Below are 12,653 nucleotides of genomic sequence, written 5' to 3'. Positions count from 1 at the left end.
TCTACTTGGCTGGAGACTTCATTTTTTAAATCTGTAGAAATGTACTATATAAACATTATACGAAAGCTTGAGGTCATACTGGCTAATGCAAGACAAGTAAAGGTTCAGTTCATCCAAACGATCTATTTCTTTTTTCGTCCCCTTTAAATCACTAAATCACAGTTGAACTCTACATTATATATATACACACACACATATGTATGTATATATACATATATATTATACTTCAAAAACATTTTCTAGGAAGTGCCAAATGTTTATAAATTTTAACTAATCTATACACGACCTAGAAATTGCTGCATATACCTAATTTATACCACTGCCAGTGAAATATATACACTGTAAAAAATATATACCATGAATTTCGTAGGCTAGAATGATTAGACTGAAAAGGTTAAAAAAAAACTAAAAAGAAAAGCAATTCATTATTTTCAAAGACATGAAATAATGTGTATTTTTAAAAGTCTACATTAATGTACAGATAAAAAGGACTTGTAAGCAAGTAAATATTTTGAAAATAGGTCTTAATCAGGCTTGAGTAAAGTTTGCTTATTTGAATATTATACCAACAGAAGAACTATCTTATCATAATTCCATGTCTCCCTTTGTAAATGCTGAAAATTTTAGTATTGATCCCAACTTTATTACCAAGTGTTTAACAACAGAAACTGAAAGTTTTACTTCATAACATTCATTTGTACTATTATCTCACTAAGTTCTCACAACTTCACCTTGAGGAAGGTAATGTTACTATCCCCCTTTCTTTGACAAAATAAGACTTATCCTCTCTTTACACTTAGGAAAATAGACAGACACGCGCAAGTCTGAGTGAGGCATACGACGGTAAGTATTTACATCTCAGTCATATATCTGCAGGTTAGCTGGGGTGACTCCACTCCACCCCAAACTGGGCACTGACGGGAGACACAGTGGCCACCTGGAGTATGTGCTTCTCATGGTAGGTAAGTCATATGGCTAATCTCAAAGTCATGATAGGCAAGTCATATGGCCAATCCCCACTCACCATGAGGCCATCCCACCAGAGGGAGTGAAGTACCAGGATTAAGGGAGACACACATCTAGTAGGTAGTACAGTACGTTTGGACCCAGAACTATGTGAACTCCAGTGTCTAAGCTCTCCATTACACTACACTGATTCCACATGTGACTCCATTTCCTTGGCATCACTGAAAAAGCCTCTCGGTTTAATGTCATCCCCAAATATTACCTCTTCACTTGCTTCCCACTAAATCATTAATACAGATCAGAGAGCAAACATAGTAGTCAAGAGCATGGACACTATAGCTAGATGCCTGGGTTCAAATCCTGCCTGTAACATAATGAGCTGTGTGGCTTTGGACAAGTTACCTAATTTTTCTGTGGCCCAGTTTCTTCATCTATAAAATGGACATAATGACAGTATCTATATCATGGTAATTACATGAGGGTTAAATAAATTAATATATAATTTGTAATGCTCTTAGGACAGTGTCTGACACCTAGGAAGTGCTATAAGTGTTTGTAGGAGAATAATAGGAATGGGGGTATTTATTGTTTCATGAAGATATATTTTTTAATACCATTTTACTTTAAGTTTTTAGAAAATGTTTCTGTCTTTGGCAGCATTCAAATGTAAGATGATCTAAACGAGCTCGATACCAGGAAATGTGTCAGACATTTTTTGTAGTCATTTCCACCAGATAAACAAGCTCCCAAAGATTCCATCACCAACTGCTAGGATTTCATTAATAATGAAGGCACGAATATGTATTGAAGACTGTTTCTCTGTTGCATGAAAGATTAATCAATATTATGATAGGGCAGTCAGCAAAACTACAGGCACCCAGGCTGCTAAGGATGGCCAAGCATATTAATTGTTTCTGAAGGCCTTTGACCTGTCTTCATCTGGGGGAATTAAATGTCTGATTTGGGGCTCTCAGAATTAGAAGTCAGAGGGCTAAGGATACAACTACTGTGATCATTCTAGCCTAGACACCAAGCTCAGAGAAGAATAACAAGGAGACAAGCCTGACAGGTACTGACTGCTCCACTCTTCCTAGTACCAGTATAAATGGAAGTTTACCTGCATAATCATCCAGAAACACTCTCATGGACACACCTAGAATAATGTTTGACCAAATCTTGGATCCCATGGTCCAGTCAAGACATAAAATTAATCATCACAGGACTCATGCATATTTTCACACAATCAGTTCTGTGGTTCCTGAAAACTAATCTCTAGTAGTTACTTTTTTTATGTGTGGAATACTATAATTCATGCTTAGTATGAATAGTTCCCATTCCCACCCTCATCCCCTGACACAGTTACTAGAAACACCCTCTCATCTCCAGATCTTGAATTTCTACCTCAAAAGATCACTTCTCTTTTAAATTACAAATACTCGTAAGTTACTAACACCTGTGTATTAATTTTTTTTTCTTAATGGAAGAAAGTCAAGATATTACAGAAGAAGAAATCATTTCTGTATGTCAGATTGTTTAGCTCTGACTAGATCCGTGGTCCTCAATGTCCAGAGACATTTTTTATTGTCACAAGTAGGGGGCTGCTCCTGACTTCTAGTGAGTAGAAGCCAAGGACACTCTTCGACATTCCGCAGTTCCAAGACAGCTTCCCCTCTAAAAAACAAAGACTTATCAGACTCAAATGTCAACAGTGCTGAGGCTGAGAAACTACTGGCTAAAGGAAAGAAAAATAGACCCCCCCCCTTAAAACAGAGTTTGATTGTTTGTTGGAAAAGCCTGACCAAACTGGAAGGGATCTTAAAGAGCAAAATTAAACTGCCTCTCTCTTGACAAGGAAACCAAGATTTTAACTTAAGAGCCTGAGGTGCTGCAGCTGGTCAGCACAGAGGAAGGACCAGAACTCATGTCGTCTGATGCCCATGCAAGACAGGTTCTGGTTACCCTGCCATAAAATAGAAATCTGAGTAACTACTGGACACTGTTTTAGTAATTTTTCAAAAGAGAAATAATTTAAAATTGTGTAGCTGTATAATCTGTACCTGGGTTGAGCAGACTATAAAATGTACCCCTATAATAATGCCATCTCTCAGTACTCATGTTCTATGTAATCTCCTCCCCTTGAATGTGGGATGGACTTTGTTGACCTTCTTCTAACGACTAGAATGTGACAGAAATGACAGGATGTCACTTCCGAGATTCAGTTACAGAAAGATTCTGGTATCTCTCCTGGGCATGGGCCCCTCTCCCTCTCTCTTACATAGTTTTCTCTGGGAAGCCAGCTTCCCGTGAGCCTGGAGGCAGATCCTCTCCCAGTCAAGCCCTGAAGTGACTGCAGCCTCCTAAGAGATCCTGAGACAAGATACCCAGCTAAGCCACACCCAGAATCTTGACCCCCAGAAACTGAGATAATAAAGATGCATTATTTATAAGTTTTGTAGTAATTTATTATGTTACTGTTATTACAGTAAAAATGTAAAAATCTTGGGATTGTTTAAGAGGAGGAAAATAATTCAAGTATTAGCATATCTTTGCAACCCAGGAACATTCAAACGACTCTGGGACTATTCTAACTGAACTGAACTGAATCGAATATAGTGAGACCACCGTTATAGAATTAAGTCAAATGTCATTCCGCCTCTTGGGTATATTTGTTGCTGACAAAACAATTGTAATTCGTATATTTTTGACTCTTTGGGCATTATAAGAAACAAATTTAAAAAAGGAAATGCAATCTTTGTTTGCCCATAATTCCTATTGTGTTTATTTATGCACTAGAAGAAACTGTCACTTACAAAGTAAAAGAAATAGCACAACATCTAGTTGGTGCTGTTTTTACCCACATCTAATACATTTGCAGAGGAAATACTGAAGACTCCCTAGAGATATTGAAAACACACTTTACTACCCCCAAGTGGACATATGAGTTATTTTTACAGAAATAAAATATAAAAATGGCACCTTCTAGAAAAAAAAAAAAGGTACATACACAATGATTATACATCAGACTCTGTATCTCAGAGCTGGTTAGAACTTCAAAATTTAGAACCCTGTAACTGCTGAAATATGTTAATTCCCTCTACTCTCTATCTAACGTGTGTACATTTCTAGTTGTCACTTTGCTGCCTACCAAAGCATCTCATTTTCTTTGCAGACAGCTCCGTTTCAGTTGTTCTAGTGAGTCTTCATTTCTCTTGCAAACTATCTGCAAACCAAGTAAGATCTTTCATGTCATCCAAACTACTCTTAATGTTCTTAGTGATTTCCAGAAAAGGAAATTCTAGAACTCTCCAGAAAGCATATTTGAACAACCTAGAAAATTGACTTTTTTTAACCTTTCTGAAGTCTTACTCTAAAACCCCTCCAAATGTACCACTGCCTTTGTGAAAATGATTCAATCATTTCTAACATACAAAGAATTCGTTAGTCTTTAAGACTCTCATTTTTTCTAGGTTAATTTGTCAGTCACATCTCTGAGACTTCAGTTTGCCAAAATTTGAGTCTAAAAGTCTAGACAAACTGCCTATCTGTGTCAGTGGTTTCCTAAGAAGACATGTGATTTTGGAGTGAAACTGAAGCTTAGTTACCAGCCTAGAGCTTTACTCCAACCCTCTCTGCCGAGTTCGGCAGGACTACAGCTTAAGGACTTTTTTGCAAACACTAGAAAAGGTCGAAAAGAAGTATAGTTAATATAATAAGGAAGTTAAAATGGTTCATATAAAATGCTCAATGAAAACTACATAATGCAAAAAATAAATAGATAAATAAATGAAAAACAAAAACAGGAACAAAGAACAAGGGCAACAAATAGGAAACAGTAAGGAATATGGCAGATATTAATTTAACTGTATCGATGATCACACTGAACATCGATGGTCTAAATGCACCAATTAAAGGGCAAAGATTGTCAGAGGAGATCAAAAAGCAAACACAACTGTATCTTGCCTATAAGAAACTCATATTAAATATAAAGATACATGTAGATTAAAAGTAACTAGATGAAGAAAAAGAAACTATGCTAACACAAAACAAAAGAAAGCAGGAGTAGCCATATTAATTTCAGACAGAGCAGACTTCAAAGTAAGGAAATTTTCACAGATAAAGAAGGGTGAACGTGGACTTGGATTAGTTGTAAATGTATATTGTAAACTCTTGGGCAACTACTAAAAAAAGTTTTAAAAAAATTTCTTTTGTTTCTCCAGCTAATGTTGAGACCACTGTCCCTCAAAATCTGACCAGTGGAATACCCACTGGTGAGTCTCTTAAAACAATGCAGGTTCCTGAACCTCTAAGAATTCTTATATCTACTAAAGTTTGAGGACCGCTAGTTTAGGCCAATGCTCTCCAACCATGTTTTTTTTTGAGAAGATTCTGTAAAATCTGAAGGAATATGGAACTCAGACACGTTAGGAAAAAGCAACAAATTATAGAGAAAGGATACACTACACAATCCTCTTACCATGCCAGGGCACTTTTAATTGTCCCCAGTTGCCTGTCCCTTTTAATCGTCCTCACGACAAGCAGAGGAGGAAGACTTGCATGTAGGGAGGAGCTGCATATCAGACTGTTCAGAGTTCTAGAATATTGACTGGACCATATTATCGTCAGATACAATCACAGAGCCTTAAAAGCATAAACAAGGCTCCACGCACTGTGCCACACTTCCTTTTAGACACTGCTGCTTCTGCGCAGGCGGGGCTCTGACTGTTCCCTCTTCTTTCCACTTCCTCCGAGCACGTGATTTAGGCGAGGGCCTGCTCTGCCAACGTGCCATATTGCTCCCCCTTCATCCCCTTCAACTTCCTTTATTCAATTCCCGGCGTTACATAATAACCCAAGATATAAATCAGGGGGAAGACAGGAAGCCCCTTGCGTGCCTTAAGTTACAAATTATGTGTTTCAACATGGTCTTTACATTGGAGTATTGGACACTTGAGGACCTATTAATAAAGTGATATTTTGTTGTTCTTATTCATTTTCCCTTATGACACTACTTGTCCAGGGACCCTATGAAAAGAAGAAGTGTCTTTCAGGCCAGTATTTGGACATCTTTAGGAATCAGAACCATAATGCCATCCTTAAACTGCAAAGCACATTTTATCTCTCTGTTAGAGACTCACATTCATAGCGGCATATTAAAGCTCCGTCATGTCCTGCAGTAAATAAATTTGCTTAACCTTGTTTAATTTGAATTTCCATGCCTGTGTGTTCATTATATCCCAATGAGGTAATCTCACGGAGGGCACGTTTTGGGAAATGTTAGGACAGACTAGAGAGTCAGCAAATTTTTTCTACAAAGCACCAGACAGTAAATATTTTAGGCATTTACAGCCATATAGTCTCTTTCACAACTATTTAACACTGTCATGGTAGCATGAAAGAAGCATTTACAATATGTAAATGAATTAGCCTGGCTCTGGTACAGTAAAACTTTACAAAAACAGGTAGTGAGCCAGCTTTGGCCCATGGGTTATGGTTTACTGATCCCTGGTAAAGACTAAAAGAAGTTCAGTGACTTTTTTTTTTTTTTTTTTGACATTTTCTCTTAGGTCTACAACTTCATTCTGTTTTCTAAGGTCTTATTCCTATTATGAGAAAAAATGTTGGCGATAAAAAACAGAATCGATTCGTTGTTTTGACCTAAACCAATTAGAGTAAGTTTTTGCTTTTTATTGTTTTGATCTCTCCCTCCTTCCTTCTCTCTTTATCCTTCTTAAATCTGCAATTAAGAGTTCTGGCCAGGACCACTGGCTTTCTGGAAAGTGAAATTCAAAAGCACTGGGCAGAAACCCAAAATGAGAGAAAAGATAATCATGGCCAAGAAAGGATGGGAATGAGAGGTAGTGATCCTATAAAAGACAAGAGAGCCTTTGCCCCATATATGTCTATGGATTTTTCCCTTTATGCTTCCTTCTAGAACCTTTACCATAAACGAGGTGGCCTTGCTGATCTTTGGAGTCTGTTTCATCCCTGATCCACAGGGGAGGGCTTTCTTCTACCGAGGGATAGGGAGAGGTTCAAGAAGTAGCGAAAGGATGGCCTCAAGTTTCCATTTAAGATTAGAGTGACTAATATTTACAAATAAATCCATTCCCTTCTATCTTTTCTTCTGAGTGTTGTTTTTAAAATTTTTTGATCCATTAAACAACCATTTTTTTTATGTATACATTTCTGCTCCATTTATCTGCTTTATTTTTACAGCAAAATTCCATCAGTCTATATTCTCTGCCTCCCCTTCCTCAGCTTCCACCTTTCCTCTGAATCACTCCAATTAAGCTTTTCTCTCCACTGCTCCAGGAAAACCGCACTTTATAAGCTCGCCAGTGACAGGTGTCAAACATCAAGCCTCTTTTTGCTCATCCTCACCACAGCACTGACTTATTTGACCCTTTTCCTTATGAAAACACTGTCTTCATTGGCTTCCTGGACACTACTCCTGTCTCCCAGCCGCTTAGCGAGCACTTCTTCACCATGACCCTATCCAAACCCTCTTACGCTTATCTGATCTATCAAATAACTTCATACCCAGCTTTCTTGATTCCACTTTTATCCCCTACAGACTGTTCTCTTTGCAGGAGATAGGATGATAGCTGATTTGGTGCTTTAAAAATTCTCCATCTGTTCGAAATCTACAAATGACATGCCAGCACAACCAGAACAAAATCCAAAACTACTAGATGGCCTACAGAGATCCTGCATAAAATGTGGCCCCGATAACTCTGACTTGCTCCCAACGCTACCCCACAGGAAAATAGCCTTCTTCTAGTCCATTCCCACCCCATGGCCTGTGTGCTCGCTGTCCTCTCTGCCTGTAACAGACTCCTCCCAGGTGTTCTGATGGCTTGCATCTTCACTTCAGGCGGATCTCTATTCAAATATCGTGTCTCCAAAAAAGCCTTCCCTAACAGTTCCCTCTTTACTGTCAGGCCCCCTCATCCTACTTTAATGTTCTTCAAAGGGCTCATCGCATCTTAATTGTCGTATATTTATTTGTTGGTTCGTCTGTCTGCCCCAATAGAACATTAGTCTTGTGAGGGTAGGGACTCTGTTTGTGTTGTCCACTACTCTATCCTCAGCATCTAGAATGTAGCCTGGAACACAGATGTTCAGTAAATATTGGTGGAATGGACTGAGCACTGAGATATAAAATACTGATGAGATATATTATTTATCCTTAACAATACTCTATAAATCTAATTCAAAGTATGAGACAGAAGAGTCATGCATACAATGACAAAGATATAAAGCAGAGTGTCTGCTATTAAAAAAAAAAAAGTGGGAGGGTTAAGTAAAATTTTATGAGAGCGTGGTTGAGTTAGAAATTACCTCTGACTGGGCAAAGGCTTTACAGAGCAGATGACGTTAAGCTGAATGTTAGAGAATGAACAGCATTTCGTTTGAAAAAGGGAAAGAAGGAACACCATGAAAAATGCTAGCGAGGTAAGAAAGCATGTTTATTCATTCATTTAATGAATATTTATTGATTTGCTATTATGAGCTTGCTAGGCATTGTTCTAAATGCCGGGGATTCGATAATGAATGAAACAGAGAAGAATACAAATTACAGCCTCAAAAAATTTATGCCCTAGTGGCAAGAGTTAGTCAATAAGAAAATAAACAAAGAAATACAGCACAAAATTTCAGATCATGAAATCAGCAGGGTCATAACACATTGGGGGAGGGAATAAAGAACTCAAAAGGATTGTGCAAGAGATAGAGACACTGCTTGGATGGGCTTGGGACAGACTCGTCATAGAAGTTCTGTCAAGTAAGTCCTGGAAACTAAAGGAAGAGAAAGAGCCAGCTCTGCCCAGAGATGAAGGAAACCATACCAAGCCTGGGGAGCGGCAAGGGCACAGACAAAGGAGTCGTCCATATGCCTGCTGACCATTTCTGGTTCTTCACCTCCCAGGCATATCTAGGACTGCGCTTCCTAGTTCTTGTACTAGATGAAGCCTTGCGATTAATTCTAGCCTCTAAATTCTGAGCAAAGTAATATGCATCACTTAATTGCTGATGTAAGATCTGCCAGAGTTAGTTTTCCCTTCGGAATAACAATTAACAATTGGTGGTACACATGATGGCTGCTTCATCTTCCTAGGTACCTGAGTAACAGCAATAAGCAGAGACCCTCTGCTGTTCCATAATAATAACATTTAGGTACATTTTTGTATGGACATATTTTCATTTCTTTTTGGTAGATATCTAGAAATAGAATTGCTCAATCATATAGTAACTCAATATTTACATTTGAAGAAACTGCCACACTTTTCCAAAGTGGATGTACCATTTAACATTCCTACCAGCAATGTATGAGGGTTCCAATTTCTCTGCATCCTCACCAACACGTGTTACTGACTGTCTTTTTTATTATAGCCATTCCGATGGGTATCAAGTGGTATACGTCACTGTGGGTTTTACTTGCATTTTCTTAACAACTAATGAACACGTGACTTAATCGACACTGGGCAAGAATGTATGCAAGGAGACCCCTGAAGAGGTACTTTCAAAAGTCCAGATGACAAATCATGAACAAGGTGGTAACAGTGAAGAGGGTGTAAACTCCCATGTGGCACAAAGGACTTGCATGAACAGTGGGCTAAGAGACTTGACTGAATTTAACCTGGCTGTCACCTGCACTAGGCCATGTCTCTAAAAGGACCCCAGTCCCCATGCTGATTCTTTGCTTAAGAAAATGAAATGCTACCAAATCACAAAATGTGCGTTCTTCCAACCCACACTGCCAAATCATTTCTGATAATTCTCCACTTATTCCTTTCTGCAATTGTCCATTTCTCCATAGGATCCCCCTGATCCATTTTTGTTTCCCTTTTCTCACTCCCCAATAGTCCCTTTCCCCCGTTTTACCTTTAAAAACTTCAGTTATCACTGTCTTAGTTGGAGTTGAGCTCGGATAACACTGGAGTCTCCTCCCTACTGCATTAGTCTGAAGACAATCTGTGTTGCCACCTTTTACAAGTTTTCAATGTGATTGCTCTTTGAACAGGGGAAGAAGATACATTTCAGAAAAAGAACAAAACATCATGATGGAGGGTTAGAGGTTGGGAATGAAAGTAAGGAACAAATCAAGGTCGACTCCTGGGGTTTTGGCCTGAGTGGGTTCTTGGATGGGTGAAAGTGTCATTTAGTGATATGAGAAAGTCTTGAGGGAAACGTAGAAGGGAAGGAAAGAAAAATTCAAAAACTCTTTTGAAGATGCTAATTTGACATGCCTATGATACATCTAATTATAAATAGTAAAGAGTCAGATGGATATATAAATTTGGAATACAGGAAAGAATACAGGATGCAGATATAGAGTTGGGAGTTACATTCATCCATTTAAAGCCATGAGGTAGATGAGATCACTGTAGGAAACTGTGTATACAGGGAATTGGTCCAATCAGTGGAGAACTCTAGCAATTAAAGGTAGGACTGAGAGGAAAAAGGGGGAAAAAAGATAATAAGAGGAGGATACAGGAATATAATGTACAACATAGGAATTAGAGTTGGTAATATCATAATAACTATGTATGATGATCAGAGAGAAAGATACTCGAGATGAAGATTTCAGAAGTGATATAGTTACAGATGATAATGAGGTCTAGGATGAGGTGGCGGGGCACACAAGAACATTAGTGGAGAGCAAGGTGACCAGTAGATCATCTTCTTGGACAGTAAAGTCACCAGATATTCTGCTGGGCACATACCTTTGCCGATTCTTCATGTTGTATTTAAATGTGGGAGGCCCTTAGCCTACTAAGGTTTATTATTACCTTTGGTTGCACATATTAACAAAATAAGTTGCCCCAAACATTGAAATCTAATAGAATCATGCTCCGTGGGATTATTACTGCAGCACTCATGTGTTGTTACAGCAGCCCTTAAATATACTTCGCTGTTGCCTGACCAATAGCCTAGTCCAGTTGTCCTCTAGAGGGGATGATGTCCTCCCTTTCTCCCGCAGGGGACAGTTAGCAATGTCTAGAAACATTTTTGGTTGTCAGAACATGGTGGGGGTAGGGAAGCTAGTGGGTAGAGACCAAGGATGCTGCTAAATATCCTACAATGGACAGGATAGCTCCCTAAAATAAAGAATTATCTGGCCCAAAATGTCAATAATGCGAAAGCTGATAAACCCTGATTTATTCCTAGAAGCTATTTGGGGGCATTCCCTGAATTTTCCTCCTTCTAGGCAGACAAATACATTGCTCAGATATAAAATACCAAAGTGGTTGCTGTATGACAACATAGGGTTTATTCAGACTCCTACCAAGAAGGCCATGCCCTAATCTTTCCTACACCTCTCACCTATGTTTCTGATGCAACTTGTTTCCATTCCTGGCTGGAGATAGAAAAAGCATCTGTAATCACTAAGTCATTCAATTAATTACCTGATGCATAAAATTAAGGTAATTAAAAAGGAAGAATTAGGTCAATCCTTCTCAATTGGCTACACTCTAGTTATCCTATAAGCTGTTTGGTCTAATTGTGGTGCCTCCGTGGACTCTGAGAAATGCCCCAGAGGTATTTCTTGTCTTCACTTAGACATTTGCAATTTGCCAAAGGGCTTGCAGTGGGATTTCTATGTTAAGTATCTAATACCTGTGGGGCAAGTTCTGAATAATGTGCTACTTCTCCCAAGAACTTTACTTCGAGTTTTGTGCCATAGTAGGTATTTATTTCAGAGACCAGTTCCTAGTCCCAGCTCTGCATTAACTCTAGGTGTCACCCTGGAGGGGTCACTTTCCCTCTCTGGATTCAATTCGCCACCTGTAGTTTGAGAGGAAGGGGTAAATTAGGTCGGTCCTGTCCAAAGCTAGAGTATTGAGCATCTCAGATTCATTTTGATAGGTGCCAAAAGATTTAACGGTGAAACTGACAGAGCAGTTATGGTCCTCCGGGACATACTCTCCAGTGAAGGAAAGACAATTACTAAACACAGAAAAATGAAATGTGATGAGTACCTATAGGAGAATGGTGTAATATTGTCAGGGTCTTCCTACTTAAAACGTGGTTCTTGGACTAGCTTTATCGGCATCATCGAAGAACTTGTTAGAAAGGCAAGAACTTGGGTTCCCACCCCAGAATTTTTGAAACAGAATTGACATTGTAGCAAGATCTCCCAAGTGACTCACTTGTGCATTAAAGTTTGAGAAGCAGTGGTCTATGGGCCAGGAGGGTCTCTATGTACATATAATAAGCAATCAGGAAATGAAGCTGGAAGGACTGGCTAGGGCCAGGTTTAGCAGTTTGAGCTTTCCTTTGTAGACATTTGAAGACAGGATAAAGCATTTAAGTGGGGGAACTATGTGATCAAAGCTGAGATTTATGAAAATTTAAATGTAGACAAGATTGTAGAAAGTAAACTAGAGAAAGGGAGACAGTTAGCAGGCTCTTGCAACAGTGCAGGTACTGGTATCATGAAGATAAAATGAAGAGAAAGCCATGAATAAAACCTAATGCTATTTTTGTTTTAATAGCATGCTTACAAAAAGCACAAGACTTTCTTACAATTTTAGAGTTTGTTTTCAGCTTCTGAGGACTTATGATCAGCAAATGGATCTTATATCTCTTTCCAAAGTGCCAGGAGTAAAATTTCTAAATGACAGTAATATATAAAATAATATATACCTTTCACATATACAAGTAAAATTGCCATCAGCCACTTA

The sequence above is a fragment of the Pteropus medius genome, unplaced genomic scaffold, assembly GCF_902729225.1.
Source record: "Pteropus medius unplaced genomic scaffold, Ma_sr-lr_union100, whole genome shotgun sequence".
NCBI classification, from domain to species: Eukaryota; Metazoa; Chordata; class Mammalia; order Chiroptera; family Pteropodidae; genus Pteropus; species Pteropus medius.
This window is presented reverse-complemented; position numbering follows the sequence as displayed.